The sequence below is a fragment of the Atractosteus spatula genome, chromosome 10 (genome assembly GCF_055471065.1).
Source record: "Atractosteus spatula isolate fAtrSpa1 chromosome 10, fAtrSpa1.hap1, whole genome shotgun sequence".
Classification (NCBI taxonomy): domain Eukaryota; kingdom Metazoa; phylum Chordata; class Actinopteri; order Semionotiformes; family Lepisosteidae; genus Atractosteus; species Atractosteus spatula.
In genome coordinates, this window is record NC_142715.1 from 21460542 (window position 1) to 21485786 (window position 25245).

A 25245-nucleotide genomic window follows, 5' to 3' on the forward strand; every position below is an offset into this window, starting at 1 on the left:
TTATGTTTACATCGAAACAATCCAAAGCGCGTCCCTGACCACCAGCCCTTTGTTTAACAGCTGTACAAAGACACACTCCCGTGCACAAGGAAATGTTGTGTTTAGCAGAAGTGAGTTAACATGATCCGTGACCTAATTTACCAGAGCAAATACTCACCCAGCAAGTTCCGCTTTACTGCAAGAGAGAAGTAGAGTGAAAGACGTGATCATTTCACGCCGTTGTGGAACAAAACGCTTTTTTCTTTGAATTCTAAATCAATTAGAAATTCAGAGCGACACATAAAGGCTTTGTCTGCTTAAAAGTGATGATTTTTAAAAACTGATAAAAATGTAGAAAACACGTTTCTCACGTAGAAATTTAAGATGGGGGTGGGGTATTACTAGGAGCGGCGCTGAACTCACCATGGTGCAATTCATTTACGTGAGGGGCAAGTGGTTTAATGGATAACGCGTCTGATTTCGGTTTATTAGATTGTCGATTCGACTTCTACCGGGGTTGTGTGATTTAAATCAGGCTCCTCAGAAATAGATGTCCGTTATGTAAATGAACCGCATCTGAAAGCAAACGTTGGGTCTGGGTTCCTTTCTTTCCTGCATGAAATAGCAAATCGTTACAAAAAAAAAACACCAAATAATGTCCAATGGCGTTAGTCATTTAAGTAAACATGAATATACTGTAAGGTCTTGGTACATGGGAGTGGATTTCAACCACAATTAAAAAAGGGCAAATTATAATTACAGGCTTCAGACACTTTTTCAAACAAAGGAGACCAAACACTCCCTAACTTTCAGGTTTGCTTGAACCTGTAACAGGAAGGAGGTCTGAAGCTTCCATTCTCTGATGTCACTGTCTCTAAAGCCGGGCGTGATGTTTCGCGGATAGGCAGTGTGTCTTTCTTCTTGTCGTGTTCATGACGATTCGCTGCATAAGCTCCTGACTGGGTGTTCTGTACTGCGCTGTTACTTCGTTCAGATTACCTATGTGGTGTACAGATAAAACCCGACGGCGTGGTGTGATTTCTGGGTTCGGCACCAGCAGCACCTGTAAACTCCTCAGCTGACCTCGACGTGATTTGAACACGCAACCTTCTGATGTGGAGTCAGACACGCTACCGTTGCGCCACGAGGTCACTCGCCACAGGTGCTTTTAATTCCCCCAAAGAGAACAATCAGCGTCCCTGAAAAAGATTTTTTTCATTCTCTCCTGTGAGGAGCGCCGCTCTTCCAACTAGGGTCTCTTCTTCCCAGACCACAGATTATTCTTTCCGCCCGGCTCTCTCACAGAGAGCAGACACACCGTCTCCACTGATGTGTTTACTACATCTATAGATCTGACCCCCTACAGCCCCGATATTCCTGGACAGGATATTTACCACCAGCCTCGTGAACTTCTCATCTTGACCTCTCCCAGGAGGAGCACAATTAACACAGAATCCTCTCTCCATTTAGCAAATAACACAAAACACTGTTTACCTGTCAAGACAGAAAACCGGGCTGCTCCAGGTGAGGCTTGAACTCACAACCGCGGCATGACTCCACTGATCATGTCATTTTACAAAGCCTGAACTGGGAAAGCGACTGGAAGTCGAGCATTTATGGCGTTGTTTTAATACTTGCCTACTCTTTCAATTTTTCGGTCAAATCTTTTATTTGGGAGTACTTTCAATTGATGTAAATCCTTGTCCCGATGCACGATTCTGGGCCATGGTGCATCTTGAATAATGTTCTTATAGGCTTCAGTTTGCAAAGTGCGCTCTTCAGAAGCTACCGAAACCGCTAATGGTTACATAACACTTAATGCAAAAGCAACGTTCGGGTTTGAAAAAGAATATTACTTGCTATGAATACAAACACTGTTACAGGAGGCGTGTTAGGGCTATTTTAGCTTAGATCATCAATTCATCTTACATTTCTTCTCCATCTATATCAACAGCGTCATCGCTACTGAGCGCTAAAGGCAGGTCCTGGCAATACAATCTTCTTTAGAAAACATTTTTCAAACTATTTCCACTACCATACGTAAAGTAAAAGATACCGATTGCACGCAACTAATAAAATCTCTTTTCCAGGGACGTTGTAGCTAGATGCAAATTACAATCGAAAATGTATCAGCTTTAACATTTTCTTTTGGATCCACAGGACGATCAGCACGAGACTCAAAATATACCTGTGTTTGACTGTACAGCGTAGATTGTACAGCATTTATGTTTATATTTATGTTAAAATGAAGGTAAATATATCAAAATATCAACATCCAACTTCACAGTGCTAACGTAACAATGCTTGTCAAATTCTCAAACAAATCCGCGCTGTATTTCTAAACTATTTTAGCAGAGGACGCATCAGGAGTATAAATGATATCTCCCGCCAGCCCTTCAAAGATACTTTTCCATGGGTGAATATGGTTGTCTGGGGAGTTGCGGTGTTGATCACTATTGGACTTCCCCGGTCTCAAGTGTTGTTGTTGGACACGGGCAAAAGACTCGCATTTTCGGCAAATATGAAGAGGTTTAAGGTTTCGGCTTTAGAGGAGGCAGTGTTTACATTGACAATAATCAGAAGATCGTCCCTGGGTGGGCTTGAACCACCAACCTTTCTGTTAACAGCCGAACGCGCTCACCGATTGCTCCACAGAGACTGACGAGAGAGGCTTTCCTCCATTCGCACCTTTTCGGTCAAAAAATAAACATTGCTTGCATTTTATTGCCAGTCGGCAATATTCCTTCTGCTCTGATAGGCAAGAATTAAATTTCATTTTTCACAAGCTCTATGAATTTCTTGAAAAACAAGTTGTTGCAGAAAGGAAATGCATTCATGCATTAAACTAAATCAAGCCCTATGCGGTTGTCCAAAATGGTACTTTCTGCACAAAAAGACAGGAAGAAAGGCACAGCTGGGATGTGGAGCCAGGATCTCCAGTTAACGAGACAGGTTACTTAAAGCAACTAAGCTACGGCGCCAGCAGAATTCTCCTCTTTTACAGCCGCTTGGACACACCGCTCTGAGCCATCTGCGTTCAGTAAGCCCTGAGTCTGCTGGCTGAGCAAGCTGCCTCCTTTACACGCAACAGGAGCCCCGACTGTAAGAGAAACGAAGAGAAATGGCTTTTATTGGGCACTTTTCATGTCCAATGCGCTTGACATCTCCCAAGGGCAGCAGAGTTCATTTACGACACTTTTCCTTTCTTCTTTCTGTACTCTTTGATGAAATAAGACGAGAAATCATGTAAGGGAAAATGACTTTTTCATGGAGAAAACATGCACCAGGAAATGTTGTGTTTAGAAGAAGTGAGTTAACATGAAAAGTGACCTAATTTACCAGAGCAAATGCTCACCTAGCAAGATCTGCTTTATTACAAGAAAGAAGTAGAGTGAAAGACGTTTTCATTTCACGCCGTTGTGGAACAAAATGCTTTTTTTGTCAAGACAGAAAACCAGGCCGCTCCAGGTGAGGTTTAAACTTTAAACCTCGGCATGACTCAACTGATTATGTCATTTTACTGTACATGGCCTGAACCTGGAAGAAGATTGGAAGTCAAGACGTTATGGTGTTGTTTTAATACTTTCCTACTCTTTTAATATTCAGGTTAAATCTTTTATTTTGGAGTACTTTCAATTGATATTAATCCTAGTCCCAATGAACGATTCTGGGCCATGGTGCATCTTAAATAATGTTCTTATAGGTTTCAGTTCCGAAAACAACTCAGTAGCAGGCTATGCGGAACAAGCAAACACATTAGAACTGTTGTGAATGCAGTGGAAATAATTTAGTCACTAAATAAGAAGCTTATGCACCACTCGCTTGAGAATTGTTATATTTAACAAAAATTGCTTTCCAGACACCACAACTATTCACAATAATTTTATCAATACATGTCTTAATGATAAGTGTAATTTTTTAATAATTAACTTTAATGTCCATCTTTATTAGTAGATGTATTACATGTACAGCCTTTAATATGCGATAGTGAATTTGCAGGTATCCTGGGGAGGGAAGAAAAGTGAAATAAAGGAAATACACATTTAAAGGGGTGTGTTCTGTCATATCTGGGCGTTTGAATAGATTTGTTTTATAAGTTATTGTGATTTCACTCTATACTTGTGTTTCTCAGGAGAAAGTCGTTACATTGATGATTTGAGGGTATAGAAAATACGTTGTGCTGTATGAGTAAATGTAAGGATATGTTGAAAAAAACGTATTGTCACCTTTGTGAACGTCATTATTAGATACCTTTTGATCGTTTAGTGACCTAGGCTTCCCTCTGGACTCTGCACTGAGTTGAAAGCTACGGGAGCTCCTCACTGCTTGTCCTGTATTGTTACCTGTGCTCTCGTCTACATTATCTACGTGCAGCACAGCACCAAGAACACCATAAACTTTGTGACGGAAAGTGCTTAAGAGCATGAAAAATATTGAACATTTTAAACATTCATAGAACAACTTGAAAAACTGAGGGACAAAAGACCATCTATTTCGCAGGTTCACAGTAGTTGCAAGAAAATCAGTCGCCTGACTAGGGACCTAGAGATAAAAAGTTTGATATTCTACTGACTGGGCTATTCCTGTCTACTCAGTTTCTATCTGAAACAACGTTTTTCAAGAAATTTGCAAAATTTGAAATACAATACTTTCTTAAAAGTGCAGATTATTTTTTACCCAAAACTGCAAATGGAGAAAACTGACTCGTTGGAGTCTCTGTGGTACAATTGCTTAGTGCGGTCAGGTTGGGACTAAAATGATAGTAAGGTGATGGTTCAAGCGCATCCAGGCACGCCTTTCTCATTGTTCCAACGTGAACATCTATGGAAAAAATGGCATAAAATGTTTAACAGATTATTGACCTTATTGATACTGACGTCTTACCACTTGGCCACCACGCCTGCGGTTCCGCTTACTTTCCCATCAAGGCTAGCACGTTTTTTAAAATACAAAAAAGTTAAATCTTTGAGCACAAATTGCCATGGTAGGAGGAATAAAACAAATATGACTGTTCAAATTAATTCTACTGAAACTGATTTAATCGCGCAGAATCTACAACAACAAAACCATGATTCTTAACAAGGAGATACTGGGGAGCAGTGGGATTCCAACTCACGCCCTCAAAGAGACGGAGCTTTAATCCAGCTCCTTAGAGCGCTCGGCCGGGTTACCCTTGATAGTGGCTTTTCAGCAGTCTGACTTTGTGGTGTTATACTGCATGGAAGAGACTGCACCTCCTTTTTCTGAGATGCTTTCTCTCACTTGGTGAAATATTCATTTCTTTGGCCTTCTGAATATAGTTCTTCTGTTAAGCAGGCTTCAGACTCTGCTTATAGCGCCCATGCAGAGATTTTATTTTTACAGGAAGACTCATTCTGAAACGTATCTCTGTAGTTTTAGAAAAGCTTTGAACAGCGTATTTTATACAATGCACAAACAGTATTCTAATTTCACACGGCAGATCTGTGCAGCAATCGTACTCGATTTGACTGTGATTCTGAAATACTTCTAGCAAACATATTCAGGTTTCCTTGAACCTTTAATAAAAAAAATTACTTTGCGATGTTCCGCAGATGTGCAGTGTGCCTTTCCTCTTGTCGTATTCAAGAGTACTCACTGCGGGAGCTCCTCACTGCGTGTCCTTTACTCTACTGTGATTTCTTTTAATTTATCTACATGGAGTGTGGTGAGAAGATCACCTTGAACATTTTCGGTTTGTGAAAGGAAACACTAAAGAAAATAGAAGTGATGAACATTTAAAATAACCACAGTACAGCTAGAAGAGGGAAAGATAAAAGACGATTTAGAGTGACATTCACAATAGATTGAAGAAAAGCACAACCGCCCAAACAGGGACTTGAACCCTGGACCCTCAGATTAAAAGTCTGATGCTCTACCAACTGAGCTATCTGGGCTCTAAGCAAATGAAGACACTGCTGGGATCCTCGCAAATCAGATGTCTCTTCTTGTGCCGAAGTGCAGTCATACCTGACACATCTGGAATGGCCACTGACAGACTTTATCCAGAAGCGACGGCACAACTCCCAGTAGAATGAAAGAGAAATACAGAACGACACAAGGAGTCAAGGGGCTCCCACAATCCATCTTTCCTCACATTACTGATTTTTTCACTAAGAATTTGACCTTTTCACATTTAATAAGATCTTTTAATCAACAACATTTAAGAAACAAAACACATTTTTGGAACAATAATAAAAAAAAAAAACTTTCAATGTCTTGGTTGTATAAGTGTGCACACCCTTTATAAAGGGGGTAGCAACTGTGCTGAAATTTAACCAGTCACATTCCAGATCATGTACAAAGGTTATTTGCCTTTGCCAGACATCAATTGTATTGATTCTTATTAGTCCTATTTAATATCAGCTGATCACATATAACTAACCAATCTCGGAGAATGTACCTTCATACTGCAGAGCTGAACCTGAAGAGAAATCCGACCGCTGATTATCACCAAGGAATGTCGTTACAAATTATCTGCGGAGTTGTTTTACGTATCCGGCCACCTCTTTCGTTCCTACTTTGCAGTGAGCACAATTCTTTCAGTTTCTTCTCTTGTATTTTCCTTGCTATTTTACTGTCCCTTTCCCCCATGTGGAGATGGATCCACAACTGAAACCCTGTTTGCAGCCTGTGTTTCTGCAGCATCAGTCTGTATGAGGAGAGGGTGTTAAACAGCTCCAGTGGCGCAGTCGGTCAGCGCGCATTGCTTATACAGCAATGCACAGCAAAGTCATGCTGAGGTTGTGAGTTTGAGCCTCAACTGAAGCAGTGTGGCCTGTGTATTTAGCTACTTGTTAAGGATTCGGCCAGTGAAACCGAAACCAAGTAATAAATCCACTTGCAGGAGCCGATAGAGACAAGTCGTGATCCAAATACCGTAGTCGAAGGAGAGAGCCGAGAGTCCAGGGGAAGCCAGTGATCTAAACTGAGAGAGAGCAACCGAAGCCGAGCCGTAATCCAAAAAACGTAGTAAGAGGGGAGAAACCAAAGTCGGAACCTGAACAGTACGAAGAGGTAGAAGGCGTAGCACAACTAAGTAGCTCGAAAGGAAAACCAATACTGAGCAAGGAGGTAGGGAAAGACTAGTGCTTAAATATAAGGTGAGACGGGGGTGTGGTGTTGAAAGCGTACACTGATAGGTAGACTAATGAACTAAGACTACGCCTACTTCTGCCTCTTTCGTTGCCGGGAGGCAGGGATCGTAACACATGGTTCTAGTGTTACTACAGCTACTACTACTGCTGCCGCTGATACAACTGCAACTAATACAATTTTACAGCTACTCCTAATGCTACTACTAATGTTTCTAAAGCTACTAGTAGTACTGTTACTGCTACTAATACTGCTGCCACTGACACAACTGCTACTACCACTACTACCATTACTACTACGACCATGACTTCAGATTCTAATACTAATTCTGATACTAATACTCCTGCTACTATTACTGCTGTCATTACTACTAATAGTGATAAAAACAGAGCACTCACAGCTTTGTAGACATTGTTCTGGACTCTAGAAAGTGATTCCATTTGCAAGCAGCTCTGGACCTCAACACCTGTTGATGGGTCACTTCTATCAGACACAACATTGGAGCCCAAGCCCACCTACACACATTTACACACACTGACAGATATACCTACACACTCACACACATTCACACACACATACTGACTAACACCATACACATTTATACACACAATCAGACACATACATGCACAAATACAAACTAGCACACATTCACAGACACACACATACTGTAGACACTACACTCAGAGATACACACCCACACACTGATACGCACACATTTACAGAATCACACATAGACAGTACACATACTCACAGACACAAACTCACACACTGATGGACACCACATACGCTCTTACCTACAGTTACACTATAACAAACACTAACAAAAAAAACACTAATATTACAACAGTAACACTATTACTATGACTAACACTATCATTATTACTAACAATAACACAAAGTTACTACTACACTACACTACTACTACACTACTAATACTAATAATAACAGTAATACTATCACTAAAACTAACATGACTACTAGTGTAAATAGTCTAACAGTAAATCTACAATAAGCACTAATATTACATGAATACTAGCATTAAAACTATCAGTAGCTCTATCATCATTAATACTCACATGAACAGTAGCATTAATATTAAAACTACCAGTTGTACTCTCACTAATATTAACAGGAATACACTAGCATTAGTATTAGTAGCTGTCCGTGACGTCACACCGCTCTTGTGAAGAAGGCTCCACGGCCGAAACGTTGTGTTCTCTTTCTTCTTTTTTTCAGCATGGAATAAACCTATTACTTGTTCCTTTGCAGCCTACGCATGATGACGCAGCTACCCACCTGAACTTTCTAAAATATATAACATCTCCAAAAAAAACACACCGGGCTTTGAAGAGAGGCGATTCATAACAGCTGGAGAAGGTGTAATATTTGTGTGCGTCAGCAGTGAAACTGCATGTTGATTGATGGAGGGCTGAGCGGGGAATAACGGTTGCTCAGGGTCACAGGTCATAGTGAATTTAGGAGCTAACTGGTTCAGAGTTACAGGTTAAATAATAAAGAGTTTCTTCGAGTGTCACATCTTCGTCCTGGGTTCTTCATTTTTACACTATACGTGTACGAGAAACAAGACAGTGTGTGTGTGTGCCCTGGTGATTCTGGGAGACAGATCGAACCTGGGCTAAAAGAGAGGGGGCTTAGCCCTCTTCCATTTGCTACTTCAAAGTTGTACAACCCATTTGTATCTGCTAGGCGGCACAGTCGCTTTGAAAAGCGTCAAAAGCAAGTCATTCCGAGTTGGTCGTTTCTGTTTTCGAAATGCTGAATTGCTGCGAAATGCTGAAATGATCTCACGGCTCCTCGGTTGTCATTTCTGCTCCGTAAAGGAATCACAGCACGCGTCGGCTTCCAGCACGGTGGGTCGGGACACGATGCCGGGGGTTGACAAGACTGACGTCTTCCTTGTTAGTATAGTGGTGAGTATCCCCGCCTGTCACGCGGGAGACCGGGTTTTGATTCCCCGACGGGGAGTTGCTCTTCTTCTACCTCCTTAGAGAAAGGACTGCCTTTCACTTCTCTGCGTTTTCTTTCACAGCGCCGTGCACCTTTTCATTGCTCTCGGTTTCAGAGCCTCTGCACGGCACACGACTCGACATAAGGACGCGCATTGAAGTGAAAGCAGGAAGCGCTGCGACATGCACTGTGCAGATCCCGCCACACTAAGAGGTGAGTGGGTCTGTTTGATCACAGCGCTAGGCGAATCCCCAAACAGTGTGCGTGGCGACAAAAGAAGCCGCTCTGTTTCGAACCGGGGACCTTTTCCGCCCTGCCGTGTGTGTCTCGGTAACTCGCCGTGATCGTATAGTGGTCAGTACTTTGCGTTGTGGCCGCAACAACCCCGGTTCGACTGTAGGTCCCGGCAGAATAGGGGCATCTGCTTTTACTACATGCACGAATGAAGGCAAAAAAAAGCCAATCGATGTGAACGAACGGCGCTTTACAGAGGAGTACTGCCTGACTGGATCGTTGATGAACGACAGAGGCCACTCCGACCTCTTCTCGGGTTTCTTCAATGACTTACTAAGGATCTTCTTCACATTCGCCCATGCAGGGGAAGCCAGTTACACCAAAGCAAACGCAGGAAAGTGCATTTCAAGCAGAGACCAGGAGGGACCTGTTTACACCGAGAGTGGTCGGAGTATGGAACAATGCGCCCAGCCCTGTTGCTGGAGCCGATTCTGATGAGATCTTGGGCTCACTAAGAAGCCCCCGCTGGCTAATCTTTCTGTTGTTCTTGCAGGTGCTGCGCTGCGTTTGAGCCGACAGAGCTCGTCTTGGTCTGTCGGCACAGCCCAAATGCAAATGATCGGCTCCGCGTACAGAAGGAACGTGCGTTTGGTACAAGAGTGCATGAAGGCAGCGGAAATACATTGGGAACAAATGACCGGTGGCTCAAGACCTCTGTGAAGTACAGGAGCGTGCGAAAAGACGCTGTTTCCGCCCGGTCGATAGTAAGGTTGTGTAGGACCGCACACACTATGATGTCAGTGTTGAGTAGTGTGGTTTAAAAGCTTTTTCACGAACCAGGAAGGAGTAGAAACCTACAGTCTTCTGATTCGTAATCAGACACGTTATCCATTGTGCCATTGGCGTTTGTATTGCATTCCCATCCAGCACCACATTGAGTTCAGAGCCGCTACTATTCATGTGTTTTGTACGTGTGTCTAGTTACTACGTCTTTCATTATGTCTGGATTAAAATAATGTATCTTTAAAACAGACAAAGGGTTTATGAGTCTCCCTGAATTTCACACACGAAGAATAAAAGATATCGCGTTTAAAAAGAATACAGAGATGCCGGCGATAGAAAACGGAGCGTCTTAAGTGCGCGCTATCACTGAACTAAACTCCCGATCGGTAAATTTGTCGGCGGCTTTTTAATTGTGTTAGGAAGAGCAAACAGTCCACAGTGTACATTTTAAAGGTCTAAGCAAAACAATCAGACGTGAGGATTAATCAGAACAGGAGCCTCTACTTCTTTGTATACGGGAGTCTCGTTTAGTAGAAGAAATGGACCAGGCTTCTACTCTATAAACGTCGGAGTTCTTATAAAACATTTGAAGGGATATCAGTGCAGGTAGGAATTGACTCTTTTTCTAGTGGAATCAGGATCACATGAAACCTTTCGTTTGGATTGAGAAGAGGATCATGGTGACACTCAAAACATACTAACCTTTGCTTCTCTCAAGGATGAATGGAGTATTGAGCTACAAGCATCGGCTCAAATCAAAACTCTCTGCTACTGCAGTTGCTTGTTTGAGAGTTTCTTTAAATCTTTCAACTGAACGTTGATATCAAGGGATATTGACGGTAATATCATACGGATTTTGGTTTTCTTTTGATCGAAAATTGTATTAAAATACAAGCCTCTTTCACATTTCTATAATACTTTCCCTTGCATCCTCTGATAAAAATTCTAAATACCACAAAGTTACAACATATGGAATAGCATTTATTTTAAAATGTATTTTAAAATTTGCATTTATTTAGAGCTATATTTAGAGCTTAGTAAAGATAACATTACTAATATTGATGGAGTAGAAATGTAAGATGAATTGATAGCTTTTTCTGAGCTAAAAAAGTCCTACAACGCCTCCTGTAATAGGTAAGGACTCATAGCAAGACATTGCTATTGCATTGCGCATTTTGCAGATACGACCAGTTTCTGCTTCTGGTGAGTGCATTTTTTCCAAACTTAATTTAAAAAGAACATTTTCAAGATGCGCCATGTCCCTAAATCGTTCACCAGGACTACTATTAATATCAGGTGAAAGCAGTACAAAGCATAAATTTAACCTAAATATTAAGAGGCTATATCTGTCAGCTACTGCTGTAACCCATGTTCAGCCAACGCTAGAAATATTACTGCTCTACTACAGTAGCTAAAGAAAGCAAGTCCGACTTGGAAACAGATCAGAAGTCGAAGACATAAACCGACGAGGATGGGATTCGAACCCACGCATGCAAAGCACAATGGATTAGCAGTCCATCGCCTTAACCACTCGGCCACCTCGTCACAAAAGCCACCCCCCTTGGGCATGATTTTGTTCGGCGACCAGGCTCAGCGCACATCGACCTCAGATGTCTCAGAGCGGTGTGTCCAAGCGGCTGTATAAGAATAGGTAATAGGTTCATTCCATGCTGAAAAAAAGAAGAAAGAGAACACAATGTTTCGGCAGTGGAGCCTTCTTCAGGTGTGAGAAAGACAGGGCAGTAGGCAAAGGTAAAGTAGCGAGAGAACAAAGGTTTGAGGGTGGGTACCCACCTGTATAAGAATAGTGTTCTGCCGGCACTGTGGTAAAGCTGGTTAAAACACCTGTTTCATAAAGAGGAGATCCTGGATCCGAATTCCAGAGGTACCTTTTTTTTCCTGTCTTGTTTTACAGAACAGAAGAGGTCTTGATTTGGTTTAATGCGTTAATTCATTTCCTTTGAAGAACAACTTGTTTTTTTAAATCATATAGCTTGCGAAAGATGAAATGCGAGCGAATTTCTTTGTTCACCAAAAGTATGTAAATGAAAAAAAACAAGGTGTAAGCATTTCTGTGGTGCAATCGGTTAGCGTGTTCAGCTATTAACCCCACGGTGGGTTTTTTGATCCCACCCAGGGACGCACTTCTTCCTATAGTAAACATCATCACCGCAAAAAATTAATTGTTCCGCAAAACCTGAACTATTTTGATATTTGCAGTAGTAAACAATTGAGTACCAGAGTCAACATTACTGGGAATTTCCAATAATTTCCGATATTGGCAACTTGCGAGCAGTTAGTATTCACCCATGGAATTATATGTTCCAGTGGGTGGCGGGAGAATTCACTTATGCTCCCGTTGCATCTTCAGCTAAAGTAATTTAAATTACAACGCAAAATTGTTTGAGAACTTGACAAGCAAAAACGACAGATCGCCGAAGTTGTATTTTAATATTTTCGTATATTTACTTTAATTTGAATATAAATGTTAACATAAACGCTGTTCAATATAATGTAATTTTGTTGTACTTTTAAAATATTATAGCTGAGGATGCGAGGGGGGCTATTACACCTTGCTAAACATCTAAATAATTGTAAAAGAGGCTGGCATTTTAATAAAACGGGCGATCAAAAGAAAGCTACAAATAGTACGGTATTATCCCTCGATATTGAAGGTCAGATGAAGAACTTGAAGAAACTCGCAAAGAATCAACGGCAATAGCAGAGGATGTTGATTTTGAACCAATGTTTGCACCTCAATTATCCAGCAGTCTTTGCTTGACAGACTTCCTCAAGATATTCGGTGTTCTATACAGAAAATCGAAAATTAAAGGGCTAATGTGCCAAGAGGGGTGGTCCGAGGCAAAGACTGCGTTAGAGGAAGACTAAGCTCCGCACGATAACGCGTATCTAATACTCCGCCCCCTGAAAGGCATCATATTCGTTGAACTGCCTACCAGCTGTGACTCTTGCACGAATTTCGCGGTACGTGTGTACGATCTTATAATTCAGGAATATCAATGGTCAGACGTTTATGGTGGGTTTGTGTTTTGTATTATTTAATGAATGGAAAAAAACATTTTCAAAACTACAGCTCGAATGGAATAATAAAAAAAGTGTATTTGCCTGTTTGTTGTAACAGCTGTGCCAAAAATATTCATCTACATCAGAATAGTACCTGAACGTGACTGGACCTTATTGGATTTTAGGAAATTTATTTTTGCACATCTTCGCCTACGATCAGGAATACCTTCCTGTTTTCAGCGTGTTGGGAAAGACCCACTACCTGTGAAATAGGTAAAACCGAAATATTACGGGAATTTGCTGTGGTTTGAGAGGAGTGTATGAAGGTATTAAAGGAGAGAAGAGACGCGCATTCCGTACGGGGAGCGCAGAACCATGAACCGCGCCTGTGTCTTTTCTTATATAACCGCTGAGCCCGGACACAGCGTCTCCAGCCAGTGAAATACAGGAGAAACCGCAAAGACAACAATGTTTCTTTTAATAAGTCTTCTTGTGGTTTTATATTTCGGTCTTTCACATTTGAATGCATACTTTGCAGTTAATCTTTCCTCGATTACAGGCAGCCCAAACAGCTCTTAAGGCAGAAATCGAAGCCTATTTGACGTTCTGCTAATCGCATAAGTGTTCAAGAAGTATTTCCCTGCCCATCATGTGCCCCCAAGCCGGTTTCTCCGTTTTCCTCTTCCTGTCGTTGTCAGCGAGCACAAGAAGACAGGAAAAACGCAAGGCAGGGAAAAGACGGTAGCTGTTAGAAGTGGGATTTGAACCCACGCCTCTATTCAGAGACCAAAACACCCAAGCAATGGAAAAACACGAGTACTTAAATTTGGTGCATTAGACCACTCGGCCATCCTGACAAGCTAAAAATGGTGGTGTGTTGGAAGCACAAGTAATTCACAAAACTGAGAAATGGTTTGCTGGAGAAGCGCCAAGTTGCCTGTTGTAGCCTAAACGGATCGCGGAAATCAAATATTCGGATAAATTTAGAGTGTGCTTTACAGCCTTCGTGTAATATTTTGATCTGCGAGAGTGCAGTCGTCTTCACAATCTGGATTATCTCATAAAGAGCAACGTCAGTGTAAAAAAGCTATCATTTTTAAGAACAGACGTTGTATTGCATATTAATAATTGATTTATTTTCCTGATTACAATACAGTATAGTTTCCTGATTGCAATGTATTGTGAAGCATAAAAGCCAGCTGCATCAATCTCTATTACGCGTCATTTATGAAGGCATTTCAAATAGCAGCCAGTGCAGTATTAACGCTTTTGGAGCATGTATTACATTGTAAATAGTCTTATTTAAATAGGTTTAAATTCGCACACTGTTATTTAGACAGCGCCAACCAGTCTGACCTCCTACAATCTGTGCCCGCTGAGTAGATCTTAAAGCAGCTGCAGCCAGAGTAGCCGTAATGGCAACAGTGTTTGGAGTTCGGCTTATTTCTTCTGCAGAACCACCGGTATTGGAATATACTGATCCGCAAAAGAAGCGCTTTCGGTTTCTGATCGTTTTTATTGAGCGCTGCTCTAAACTTTACATTTGCTCGTACTAGTTTCCTCCATGAAAAAAATACGTTTCCCTCATTACTTGATTTCACTTTTTCCTTTTAAATAAATAAAACATATAATTCAATACAATAACCACAGGCAGGAAGGCTCGTTGTCTAAGGCGTTGCGGTCAGTTAGCAGTTTCTCCTGGAGACGTTTGTTCAAATCCCACTTCAGATGAAAAGCTTTTCTCGTTAGAGTAGAAACGATAGAAGCCTTAAGTGGGAAAAAAATCACATCTCGCATTTCACGTGTTTAATGTTAATTGTCTCAGTGATTGATGGCTCTTCTCCCTTGCAGGGTGATGGCAAACTTCTTCAGAGAGGGAGTCTCCCAGGTACGGCTTTTCTTCGTCAAGAGCCGAGACAACAGAAACAGACTTCAAACTGACATGAATTACTTCATGAGCGTTTATGACCGTCTTTAAAAAGCTGAGAGCAGGCGAAAACGTCATTGGAAATGAGGAAATGTCTGCTGACAGTAAACAGAGCTCACGCTCAGCTGCGAATAAGCGCTCCTCGTTAGTACAGTGCTGAGTACCCCCGCTTGTTGCGCGGGAGACCGGGGTACTTTTCTGTGACAGGGCGCTGGTTTAATTTTTTAAAAACCTGACTCCACTTAAAAGTGCGAACTGTGTACTAACTTTCGAACTACTTAGTGCGGTAGAATATTGAGATCATCTCTAGCTCTGAGCTAAACTGCAACAAGAAGTCGTGCTGACCAAAGTCAGAGCCCAGCTGAACGTGTGCTCAGTGTGGTGCTCAGGACACGGGAGCATTGTTGTGGTTCAAATTAGCACGAACTGCAGGGGCTCTGAATCAGAACTTTTCAATTTATCTCTTCAGTAAATTAAAATGCAGGACACGTTAAAATCCGATTATGACTATATAACCGAATGTCCCTCACAGTTTAAAAGATACCAGTAAGGACACACAATTACTGCGAATGCGATACTTATTGGAAATAGTCCCAAAACAAGCACGTACCACAGCTGGTAGACCCCTGTAATAATTTTGCAGTGACAGAACACTTTGAAGATTTGCAATCTATTTAAATATGAATTTTCTAAATTTCAGTTCTCTTTACTCCCTGGCATAACTGAACTCTCACCTTCACATACTAAAGGCATTACATGCATTAGCTGTGATAATGCTTCTAAGAAACACAGAATGACATTTAGTTTTGTTCCTCATTTCCCCCAAGAAAAAAAAAAGGTGTCAATTTCAGCCTGGAATGATTGATGCCCCATCAAACATGTTTTAATATCCCCGGAAGTTTATACAGTAGAATCCTGGTTTGTGGCTTAAATTCAAGGTAAAAAAGACTAAGGAAACGAGTTGGAAAAATGTCGATCTGGGATTTTACTCATCTGGAACATTTCACTACATCGGGCAATATTTGGTAGAGTGGGGAACTATAATGGAAACACTTGGGAATCCTTAGGTTGTTGGTTCGACTCTGGCTTGAAGGAAGGTGCTTTTTGTGTATTTTAATCAAATAGTTAAAATAGTGAATCTGTTTAATTCAGTCATTGATCAAAAGCTCAATAAACGACGAAGCAGAGGCTTCTGTTCCGAATTCAGCTCCCGTCTGATTGTCTTGTTTTGGCCAAGATCTGATCTATGAATTAAGGGACTACTCTGTCTGCTTTGTAATTCAAAAATACATTTTGAAATGCAAATGTCAAGTTTTTTGTAGATATAAAGGTGTTCTCTGTTTTCAAAGGATAGCTACTTAATTGGCTTTATGATTTGGTATTGATTTTGTATCGTTGAATTATTAACTTTGTGCTTTCTGTGTTTTTATCGTATTGTGGACTTATTTTTTAAACAAATGCTTATAATGGCAGACACGGCACGCTGTTTATACCAGCGGTGAATTGTACATTTTTATCAAGTACAATCTACTGTGCACTTTTGGGAGTATAACAGGTTCGATATAAAGTGGCAAAAATATAAAAGGGGAAAATACCCCAGACTGCGTGTAAAGCCCTTGTTGTGGCTGTTGTTTTATTTTTAGATAAAAATGGCGTACTGTGCACGAAATGTTGCAGAAACACAATCTGATATTCTAATAACTATTATTTTAATAATTTGATAAGTATGAGGCCCCGGATCCAAATCTTTGGTTCTGATTTTTTAAACTTTTGATCTTCCCTTCCTCTCGATGTGAGCAATTGTTTTTTTTTCACGTTGCGATCCAAAGAGCCTCAGACGCACAGTCTAACAGTAACCAAACCAGAATGGGTTCTGCTGGGAGCCGGACTGAGTTCATTCTCACTCCCTGTGCTGAAAACAGAATTATCTCTTCCCCGAACATCGTCTACAGATCACTTGTGTGCTTTTAACCTTCTCGCAGCTACAGGCGAGACTGAAGCTGGAGATGTGAAGGCACCTGCTGGTGCACCTTCTACAAATTTCACACTCGAGACAGACTTCTCTTTTTTTTTTAAAGTAGATATAGCCCTGAAAAAAGCATTAGCTTTATCAGTTTTTACATTAATCGATTTTGAATAAAATATTTTATTTTTATTGCAATTTACATTATAATAATAATTATTATTATTATAATCGCTTACACTTATAGAGCGCTTTTCTGGACTCTCCACTCAAAGCACTTTACAGGTAATGGGGAATCCCACTACCGCCACCAATGTGCAGCCCCACCTGGATGATGCAACGGCAGCCATACTGTGCCAAAATGCTCACCACACGTCAACAATCAGTGGGGAGGAGAGCAGAGTAATGAAGCCAGTTCATAGATGGGGATTATTAGGAGGCCATGACTGGTAAGGGCCAATGGAATATTGGGCCAGAATGCCGGGGTTACACCCCTACTCTTTCAAGAGATGACCTGGGATTTTTAAAGGCCAGAGAGAGTCAGGACCTCAGTTTTACTTCTCAGCCGATGGACGGCACCTGTTTACAGTTTAGTGTCCCCGTCATTATACTGGGGCATTAGGACCCATATAGACCGCAGGGTGAGCGCCCAGCGACAGAAACCAGATGGTACCGTGTGTTGGGCTCAGTTGCGAGCAGGACAATGACTTCACGGGGACAAAGTAGAAAAAATCAAAACAGTTCTGTAAAAGACATGTGTCAGCTGTCGGTTCGCAGTCTGGACTCTAAATCCATCGATCTGATTTCAAATCTCTCTAAAACCTGAGCTGTGGCTTCTTTCGAGTAGTTATTCAGGAGAACATTATGTTAATTGTATAGATGAAACGTTTAATATATTCAGGTGGGTAGCTACTTCAGCATGCATATCTGCAAAGAAACAAGTAATACTGTAGGTTTATTCCATGCTGAAAAGAGAAGAGAGAAAACAAACCTGAAGTTTTCATAGCTGAAACGTTGTGTTTTCTCTCTTCTCTTTTCAGCATTGAATAAACCTATTACTTGTTCCTTTAATATATTGTTCGGTTGAACTCAAAATGCTTTACTACTACAAGAGAGGATTATAGTATGGAGGATGAGACAAATGTATGATTTCTTGGAAGAAAATGTTTTTTCTTTGCATTAGAAATGAATCGAAACTTTAGCGCGACACACAAACCCTTTGTCTTTTTTAAAGATATAATATTTTTAAACAGACAAGTATAGAAAACGTTTTTTTTTACTTAGAAATTATGGACGGAGGCGATGTATTACTAGTAGTGGCACTGAGGTCACTATGGTGCAGTTGAGCATCACAAGATTAGGGCCAGTGGTGTAATGTATAACGCATCTGACTTTGAATCAGAAGATTGTAGGTTTGACTCCTGTCTGGCTCATGTTGCTTTTAAACCAATCAGAGTCCTCAGTAGTAGATTTTCTTTATGTAAATTAACTGCAGCTGAAAGCTATAGAAAACACTTTGGGTAAATTGCAATGAACTGCCAAACTGTTTTGCACGAAGCTGCAGACTACTTAACACAGTACTGTCTGAAGATCAGCTCCTGCTCTGAGCTCAATAGCAATGCAAAACTGTGGTAACAAAGCTGGCGAGCAGCTGAACTTGTGCTAAGTAGTCAGTTCGGTGATGAGGGTTCAGTACTGGCGTTGTTCTGATTAGCACGAACTGCACAGGCTGAATCAGACAATTTAAAATAGTCTGATCAGTGTAGGACAAGTTAATGAAGAATTATTACTTTGTCTGTCCCTTGTTTGTATATAAATAAATGTCTCTGACAACTTAATGTTAGTTTTTAATTTAGTTTTAGTTTTACAATGTAGGTCAGGCGTTGACATATGCACAAACAGACGAAATGTCTCACTCCTGATTCAGCTCATGCTTCATACGAGTAAAGCGATTCCTCCTGCTTCTCGTACAACCATATCAGAACAGAAGCCCGTGTCACCCAGCTCTGATTCAAGAGCGACTCACATCTTGACAGGGTGCCCCTTTGGAATAGTTGTCAGAAAATGTGAGAAAAGGAAAGTTACAGTATGTACAGTAAGCTCTCACACACAGCTCTCAAACACAGCATTAGAGATTGGAATCTGATTGTAAAAAAAAACTGCCCGTCTCCCCAGCATTTAACGGTGCTGTTGTTTTTATTTTACATATTGTTAGCATTTTAATGAATTGTTAAGAGATTTATACACAAATCGCTAAATACGAAACGTAAAAAACCCAACTGTAAGCAATTGACCATTCATATTCCTGAATTTTAAATCCCTGTGTTTATCTGTGTCCAAGTGCCTGGTGCAGCTATTTTGAAAGCATACCTCAAGAAGGACTTTACACGCAGTCTGGGGTATTTTCTCCTTTTACATTTTTGCGATTTTATATCGAACCTGGTATACTCCCCAAAGTGCACAGTAGCTTGTACTTTGTGCCCTGTTTGCCTTTGTAAGCATTTGTTTAAAAAATAAGTTCACAATACGATAAAAACAGAGAAAGCACAAACTTAATAATATAACGATTCAAAATCAAAACCAAATCATAAAGTCAATTAAGTACCTAACTTTTGAAAACAGACAACACTTTATCTACAAAAAACTTGACATTTGTATCTATTTTTGAATTACAAAGCAGACAGAGCAGTCCCTGAAAGACCAGAAAGACCAGATTTGTTTAAATCCCTTGTACCAATTTAGATTGATCTTGATCAGAACACGACCATCAGACGTGAGGGGAATTTGGAACAGGAGCCTCTGCTTCGTCGTTTATTGAGCTTCTGATCAACGTCTGAGTGAAAGTTATTTATTGTCTTTGATTAAATTACGCAAAAGGCACCTGCGTACATCTTTTAGCTCATAAATTCATTGTACATTTATATCCCATCAATATTAGCAATGCTATCTTACCTAGCACTAAATGTAGCTCTAAATAAATGCAAATTTTAAAAAAACATTTAAAAATAAATGCTATTCCATATATTGTAACTTTGTGGTATTTAGAATCTTTATCTGAGGATGCAGGGGAAAGTATTATACAACTGTGAAAGAGGCTCGAATTTTAATACAATTTCGATCAAAAGAAAACCAAAATCCGTAAGATTTTACCATCAATATAACCTCGATATTGACGTTCAGTTGAAAGATTTGAAGAAACTCACAAAGAAGCAACTGCAGTTGGAGAGATTTGATTTGAACCGATGTTCGCAGCTCAATAATCCGTTCGTCCTCGAAAGAAGCAAAGGTTAGTATGTCTTGAGTGTCACCATGATCCTCTTCTCATTCCAAAAGAAAGGTTTTATGTGATCCTGATCCCATTAGAAAAAGAGTCAATTTCTGCCTGCACTGATATCCCTTCAAATGTTTTATAAGAACTCCGACGTTTATAGAGTAGAAGCCTGGTCCATTTCTTCTACTAAACGAGACTATGGGAGTGAGTATTTTGATGTCGAACTGGGATTTAAATAAAGAGGAACACTACACTACATTGGGCTACACGTGTGACAAAACGTTTATTTTCTGACCTCTGGATAGCTCAGTTGCTAGATCTTAAAACTGTAGACAAAAACAGTGGGCATTTCTGATGTCCCTGGTTTGAATCCAGCTCGAAGGATGGTGTTTTCTTGTTCCTTAATCAAAAAGTGAAAATTGCGAATTTGTCTTTCACTTTGACGTTCACCCGAAAGCTCAGTATACAAAGAAGTACAGGCTCCTGTTCTGAATAATCCTCACGTCTGATTGTTTTGCTTAGACCTTTAAAATGTACACTGTGGACTGTTTGCTCTTCCTAACACAATTAAAAAGCTGCCGACAAACTTACAGATCGGGAGTTTAGTTCAGTGATAGCGCGCACTTAAGACGCTCCATTTTCTATCGCCGGCATCTCTGTATTCTTTTTAAACGCGATATTTTTTATTCTTCGTGTGTGAATTTCAGGGAGACTCATAAACCCTTTGTCTGTTTTTAAGATACATTATTTTAAACCAGACATAATGAAAGACGTAGTAATTAGACACACGTACAAAACACATGAATCTAATTGAGAAAATTTTGACCGGGGCGATGTATTACTAGTAGCGGCTCTGAACTCATTATGGTGCTGTATAGGAACGCAATCCAATGGCACAATGGATAACGTGTCTGATTACGGATTAGAAGACTGTAGGTTTCTACTCCTTCGTGGTTCGTGAAGAAGCTTTTAAACCACACTACTCAACACTGACATCGAAGTGTGTGCGGTCCTACACAACCTTACTATCGACTAGATGAGTCTTCTGTTCTATCTCCGATTCTTTCCGCACATTCCTGTTATTTCACCACCGTTATTGTAGGATAACAGCCACAGACACGAGAAGATATATTATTCCGAACAAATGTCTTAAAAAATCACGTTGAAAAGGGTGACAATAAGTTTTTGTTTCTTTAACGTAACCTTACTTTTGTCTGTAAAGTTCACATTATTTTCTGTAGCCGCAAATCCCCAATATTTCTGCTGTCTCCAGAGAAACACAAGCGTGGAGTCAAATCATATTAAATAACACAACACATCTATTAATTTAACACCCAGATGTGACAGAACACATGTAAGACTTACACACAGCTTTTAATATGCGATAGTGAATTTGCAGGTATCCTGGGGAGGGAAGAGAACTGATATTAAGGAAATACATATTTAAAGGGGATGTAAGTCTTAAATGTGTTTTGTCACATCTGGGTGTTAACTGAATAGTTTTTTAGCATTATTTATTGTGTTTTGACTCTATACTTGTGTTTCTCAGGAGACAGCAGAAATATTGATTTTTACATTTATATTCACATTCCCGGTGATATTGACTTAGGAACTCAACTATTTACTTGTAGTTTGACTCGTGTCAAAAGTTGAAAATCTCTGCAAACATCAAGATGGCTAAGGACGTGGAAAGAAACTCAATCACATTAAGAGAAGGTAATGTTTAGATCAGATTAATTCGAAGTGTGTCTCTGGGTGCGTTTGATCTACCAACGTTGTGATTAACTGAAGGACACCCTGATTGAGTGTGCCATAGAAACTGACACATGTCGTATTTTTTCTACATTCACAGATTTTTGGCTAAAGTAAAAAAAAAATCGTTGTCATTTTCTTGCCAGCTGGCAGTAATTCTTTTGCATTGATAAGAAAGATGAGCATTTTATCTTTCGCAATGTGTGGATTTCTTGAAAAACAAGTTGTGCCAAAAACGAAATGAACACTTCTTTTAACCATAATGCAGAAGCATGTTGTCTATAACAATAAACGATGCGAAGACAGGCACCGCTGGGATTTGAACCCAGGATCTCCTGTTTACTAGACAGGCGCTTTAACCAACTAAGCCACGGCGCCGGCGAAGCGCTGCCCTTTTAAAGCCACTTGGACACACCTCTCTGTCACATCTTCGTTCGGTGTGCGGTGAGCCTGCTCGCTGAGCAAGTTGAAAAAGGATGTGAAGTGGCTTTTATCCAGCAATTTCATTACCAAGGAGCTCGATGTGCTTTTGATGATTTACAGGGTGTCCAGTGCAACACAGGCGATGGGCTGCTGGTATTTGGAGCCAGGATTTCCATTAACTAGACAGGTACTTTAACCAACTAAGCCACGGCGCCGGCAGAATTCTCCTCTTTTACTGCCGCTTGGACACACCGCTCTGAGACACCTGCGTTAAGTAAGCGCTGAGTCGGCTGGCTGAGCACGTTGCCTCCTTTACATTCAATAGGAGCCCCGACACTAAGAGAAACGTACAGACATGGCTTTTATCGGGCACTTTTCATGTCCAATGCGCTTGACATCTCCCACGGGCGACAGAGTTCATTTATGACGCTTTTCCTTTCTTTCTTCTTTCTGTACACTTTGATGGAAAAAAAGAGAAATCATGTAGAGAAAATGTCTTTTTTACATGGAGAAAACGTGCACCAGGAAATGTGGTGTTTAGAAGAAGTGAGTTAACGTGAAAAGTGACCTAATTTACCGGAGCAAATGCTCACCTAGCAAGGTCTGCTTTACTACAAGAGAGACGTAGAATGAAAGACGTGATAATTTAACGCCGTTGTGGAACAAAACGCTATTTTCTTTGAATTCTAAATCAATTAGAAATTCAGAGCGACACATAAACGGTTTGTCTGTTTAAAAGTGATGATTTTTTAAAACTGATAAAAATGTAGAAAACACGTTTCGTACTTAGAAATTGTAGATGGGGTGGTGTACTAGTAGTGGCGCTGAACTCACCAAAGTGCAATTCAGTTACGTGACGGGCTAAGTTGTTTAATGGATAACGCGTCTGATTTCGGTTTATAAGATTGTCGATTCGACTTCTACCGGGGTTGTGTGATTTAAATCAGGCTCCTCAGAAATAGATGTCCGTTATGTAAATAGACGGCACCTGAAAGCAAACGTTGGGTCTGGTTTCCTTTCTTTCCTGCATGAAATAGCAAATCGTTACAAAAAACACCAGCTAATGTCCAAAAGCGTTAGTCATTTAAACAAACATGAATATACCGTAGGTCTTGGTACATGGGAGTGGATTTCTACCACAATTAAAAAAGGACAAATTATAATTACAGGCTTCAGACACTTTTTTAAACAAAAGTGGCCAAACACTCCCTAACTTTCAGGTTTGCTTGAACCTGTAATAAAAACGAGGTCTGAAGCTTCCGTTCTCTGATGTTACTGTCTCTAAAGCCGGACGTGATGTTTCGCGGATGTGCAGTGTGCCTTTTCTCTTGTCGTGTTCAAGATGATTCGCTGCATAAGCTCCTGACTGGGTGTTCTGTACTGCGCTGTTACTTCGTTCAGATTACCTATGTGGTGTACAGATAAAACTCAACTGCATGGTGTAATTTCCAGGTTTGGTACCAGCAGAACCTGCAGACAAATGCGCTGAGCTCGACGTGATTCGAACGTACAAGCTTCTAATCCGGAGTCATACGCGCTACCGTTGCGCCACGAAGTCACATGCTAAACGTGCTTTTAATTCCCCAAAAGAGAAAAATCAGCGTCCCTGAAAAAGATTTATTTTTCATTCTCTCCTGTGAGGAGCGCCACTCTTCCAACGAGGGTCTCTTCTTCCCAGACCACAGATTATTCTTCCTGCCCAGCTCTCACACAGATAGAAGACACACCATCTCCACTTATGTCTTCACTACATCTATAGATCTGACCCCCTACAGCCCCGATATTCCTGGACAGGATATTTACCACCAGCCTCGTGAACTTCTCATCTTGACCTCTCCCAGGAGGAGAACAATTAGCACAGAATCCTCTCTCTATTTAGCAAATAACACAAACCACAGTTTACCTGTCAAGACAGAAAACCAGGCTGCTCCAGGTGAGGCTTAAACTCACAACCTCGGCATGACTCCACTGATTATGTCATTTTACATGGCCTGAACCAGGAAAGAGATTGGAAGTCAAGAAGTTATGGTGTTGTTTTAATCCTTGCCTACACTTTTAATTTTTCTGTCAAATCTTTTATTTTGGAGTACTTTCAATTGATGTTAATCCTAGTCCCGATGAACGATTCTGGGCCATGGTGCGTCTTGAATAATGTTCTTATAGGCTTCAGTTTGGAAAAGTGCGCTCTTCAGAAGCTACCGAAACCGCTAATGGTTACATAACACTTAATGCAAAAGCAACGTTCGGGTTTGAAAAAGAATATTACTTGCTATGAATACAAACACTGTTACAGGAGGGGTGTTAGAGTTATTTTATCTTAGATCATCAATTCAATTTACAGTTCTTCTCCGTCTATATCAACAGTGTTATCGCTACTGAGCGCTAAAGGCAGGTCCTGGCAATGCTTCATGAGATCTTCTTTAGAAAACATTTAAAAAAAATATTTCCACTACCATACATAAAGTAAAAGATACCGATTGCAGCTAGATGCAACTTCCAATCGAAAATGTATCAGCTTTAAAATTTTCTTTTGGATCCATACAACGACCAGCATGAGACTCAAAATATAACTGTGTTTGATTGTACAGCATAGATTGTACAGCATTTATGTTTATATTTATGTTAAATTAAGGTAAATATATCAAAATATCAACATCCAACTTCACAGTGCTGACGTAACAATGCTTGTCAAGTCCTCAAACAATTCCGCGTTGTATTTCTAAACGATTTTAGCAGAGGACGCAACAGGAGTATAAATGATATCTCCCGCCAGCCATTCAAAGATACTTTTCCATGGGTGGATATGGT

The 25245-nt window shown here is 40.6% G+C and overlaps 4 non-coding genes across 4 annotated transcripts; all 4 read right to left on the bottom strand.

Moving 5' to 3' along the window:
• Positions 1-1058: 1058 nt before the first annotated feature.
• On the bottom strand, positions 1059-1130 carry trnaw-cca (transfer RNA tryptophan (anticodon CCA)). The gene has a single exon. It is a non-coding gene; the product is annotated as a tRNA-Trp (tRNA).
• Positions 1131-5821: 4691 nt separating this feature from the next.
• trnak-uuu (transfer RNA lysine (anticodon UUU)) lies at positions 5822-5894 on the bottom strand. The gene has a single exon. It is a non-coding gene; the product is annotated as a tRNA-Lys (tRNA).
• Positions 5895-11540: 5646 nt separating this feature from the next.
• trnas-gcu (transfer RNA serine (anticodon GCU)) lies at positions 11541-11622 on the bottom strand. The gene has a single exon. It is a non-coding gene; the product is annotated as a tRNA-Ser (tRNA).
• Positions 11623-22318: 10696 nt separating this feature from the next.
• On the bottom strand, positions 22319-22392 carry trnat-agu (transfer RNA threonine (anticodon AGU)). Its single transcript has one exon. It is a non-coding gene; the product is annotated as a tRNA-Thr (tRNA).
• Between the last annotated feature and the right edge of the window lie 2853 nt (positions 22393-25245).